We start from the raw sequence: 3,910 nt of genomic DNA, 5'->3' as shown, positions 1-3,910 counted from the left end.
TGGTTTAAAATACTGATAGACATTTCTGTATCCTCACACCTGACATTTTTTGTTTCATGGGCAGGAATGGTGAGGTGGGGGAAATGGATGGCCATAGAGAAGTGGGGAAGAATTGTTTTTTTTTTTTTATTTTATTTTATTAATTTATTATTTATTTTTTTTTAAAGCTAATAATAATTTTTATTTGTTTATTTACTTTATTTATTTTTGGGCTATTACACCAAGATATGAGTACAAAACGAGATGACTATGATATGTTTATGAAATAATATGACAAGAATATTTTTATGAAATGATACGACTATGATACATTTATGAAATGAGATGACCACGATATGTTTGTGAAATAATATGACTAGATTATGTTTATGAAACAATATGACTGACTATTATATGTTTACAAGATGATAAGTCCATGATATGTGTGTGCTACAACGTGACTATGAGATGATACGTAAATGTTATAACACGTGTTCTGATGATGTACTAAAGATATGATAAATTTTATGGTATAACACATTTGACGATGCAAAATCAAGAAATTAGTAATACTTCTTCTCTTTGGGCTACCTAACCCAATTCTAGTAGATTTTTGGAGTCAAACTCATGACATGAAACCGGTTAAAAATTTCACCCTAACTCAATGTAAATTGAGTGCACTAGTAAATCATATGGATTTACGAACGAATTACTGTATTTGATTTGTGGCCAAGTTAGAGTTTGAGAATTTGGAAACTTGCATTGTAAACATTGTCAAATAAGCTAGAGTTTGAAAATTTGGGAACTTTTCTCTTACAACACAAACCTAAAGTAGTCTTCTCTTCCTTATTCAATGACTAAAAGTTCCTAAATCGAACTTCCTACTTCATATATCCTTTATATATAAATTATATATCCTATACGAACTAATTAGTTTGAAAATATAATTTAAGTTTTAAAATTTTGAAAATCAAACCTCAAAAAAGATAATGAGCAGTTTTATATTCATAAAATTATTTATTGAAATTGAAAGAAAGTCAAACTGCATCATTTACAATGATACATTAACTGCAAGTCCAATTATTATCATCACATTGATCATTAACTCCAAAATACAAGTAAATATCTTCCTCTCCACCTGCCCAAGTGCAATTATTATCATCACATTGATCATTAAACCAATTCCCTTTTACTGGCAAAAAAAACATCTTCATTAACTTGTCCATATTTGCTGCTAAAATGGCACCAAAACAACGTAGAAGTCAACAAAATTTCTTTAAAACTTCAGTGCTCGCACAGATCGTCATTTGCTGACTTGCAATGAACAATTAGAATTGAAGCAGTCATCCCATTTAAAATAGTCACTTTCCATCAGGAGAATGGTAATTGTAACTTAGATTCTGCAATACAAAACTTCATCATATTGTTCGATGCCAAGGCAACCAACACGATTAAACTAAATATGCTTAGAGACTTCATTTTCTTCTCGAAGATCGCTCACCCTTTTTTACAAACATAATTGGATTCTATCTCTTATATATACATGAATATAGCCAAAATGAGTGGTACGTAGTTATATTTAAACACAATTAGTTAAAAGTGTTGGTAAATTTTGGTTATTACAACATATCTTCTATAACATGGTGGGACTGTCACCTAAACTTTCTTAATTTTCTCCCTACTACACTGTTAGCTTTTGTAACTGATTTTTTATTTTATTAGTTCCTTTTAGATAAAGTTTAAAGTTTGACCCATCTTAGCTTTTGTAACTGATTTTTTATTTTATTAGTTCCTTTTAGATAAAGTTTAAAGTTTGACCCATCTTTATTTAGAATCAGGTTCACTTTTAAAATGAAAAAAAAAAAATTAAGAAAATAATGATAAAAGATGGTTAAATATTTTAAAATAAAGGTTATGGCCTTGAATATTGTGTCGCTACTAAAATTATATTTTATTTAAATACATATATTCCCAAAATATTATTATAATTATTATATAGATTTATTGGTAAAAAATTTTAAAATATATTGATTAATGCTAAAATCAATAACATTCCAGTTCCCCTTGATGCATGAGTTGATAGAACTAAAATCACATGAGTCCAGTCGTCTGAGCTTGGACTTAGGTGAATTGGCATGTGTACTTTTGACTCCAATTGGATTCATCTTTTATTACTTTACTAATTTTAATTTCGTTTATATATATATATTTTAAATTTCTCCTACCTCAATATTTTATACTATTTTTAAACCATTCATTCACTTTATTTTTAAATACATATATTATAAATTTTGGGTGAATTACCATTTAGAGTAATTTAGAGTTATTGTATTTCATTAATGTATTTTAAGACTTTTTATTTATTTAAGTTACCATTACAAATAATTAATTATGGCCATTAAGTATGAATGTTACAACTCTTGGAATGCCTTTAATAGTTTCATTTTGAGGCTATATAAAGTCATGTATGTTGTATTTGTAAGTAGATTTTAAAAATATAGTAAAAGAAGAATTTGTGCTCTTCTTTAGCCAATGACTAAGTTCCTTTGCAATTCTATGCAGTTTAGGTTGCATGTAGAATCATTCAAGCTCGACATGATCAATCTTGCTTGTGAAGTGATTCTAATCTCAAACAAGTGTTTGAGATATTTGATCAACAAGAATCATTCAAGCTAGACATGATCGATCTTGCTTGTGGAGTGATTCGAATCTTAAGCAATGTTCTTGCTTGAGATATTCAATTAACAAGGTAATCCGAATCTTACTCTCCTTGTAGTGATTTCCACTTATCATATAATGTTGAATATTCACAGAATATACATATATTTGAAAGTATATAATGTTCAGTGTTCATCTTCCCTCTCTTCAAAAGGATTCGTCCTCGAATCAAGAAAATTATCACCTACACTAAAAGGACTCAAGTCATTAACATTGAAAATAGAACATACTAAAGATTCTTGTTATTAATTCTTTTAAGGACTTGATAAGGCATCCCCCTTTGATGTAACTTGGTCTTTTTTTGAGATGAGAATCGCTATTTATGAAAATGTATCCAAATCCCGTCACCGGGTATAATTTTCTTCTATTCTTTGTTAATTTCGAAAGCAACCCTTCACCTCTTTGTGCAATACTTTGATCAAATTTGCCTTACTTGTGGCTGCTTCAGTCACAAAAAAATATTAGAAGGAATAGGAAGAANTCCAAAATACAAGTAAATACCTTCCTCTCCACCTGCCCAAGTGCAATTATTATCATCACATTGATCATTAACTCCAAAATACAAGTAAATACCTTCCTCTCCACCTGCCCAAGTGCAATTATTATCATCACATTGATCATTAACTCCAAAATACAAGTAAATACCTTCCTCTCCACCTGCCCAAGTGCAATTATTATCATCACATTGATCATTAACTCCAAAATACAAGTAAATACCTTCCTCTCCACCTGCCCAAGTGCAATTATTATCATCACATTGATCATTAACTCCAAAATACAAGTAAATACCTTCCTCTCCACCTGCCCAAGTGCAATTATTATCATCACATTGATCATTAAACCAATTCCCTTTTACTGGCAAAAAAAACATCTTCATTAACTTGTCCATATTTGCTGCTAAAATGGCACCAAAACAACGTAGAAGTCAACAAAATTTCTTTAAAACTTCAGTGCTCGCACAGATCGTCATTTGCTGACTTGCAATGAACAATTAGAATTGAAGCAGTCATCCCATTTAAAATAGTCACTTTCCATCAGGAGAATGGTAATTGTAACTTAGATTCTGCAAAACAAAACTTCATCATATTGTTCGATGCCAAGGCAACCGACACGATTAAACTAAATATGCTTAGAGACTTCATTTTCTTCTCGAAGATCGCTCACCCTTTTTTACAAACATAATTGGATTCTATCTCTTATATATACATGAATA

The sequence above is a fragment of the Cucurbita maxima genome, unplaced genomic scaffold, assembly GCF_002738345.1.
Source record: "Cucurbita maxima cultivar Rimu unplaced genomic scaffold, Cmax_1.0 Cma_Scf00579, whole genome shotgun sequence".
NCBI lineage: Eukaryota > Viridiplantae > Streptophyta > Magnoliopsida > Cucurbitales > Cucurbitaceae > Cucurbita > Cucurbita maxima.
Note: the sequence above shows the minus strand (reverse complement) of the source record.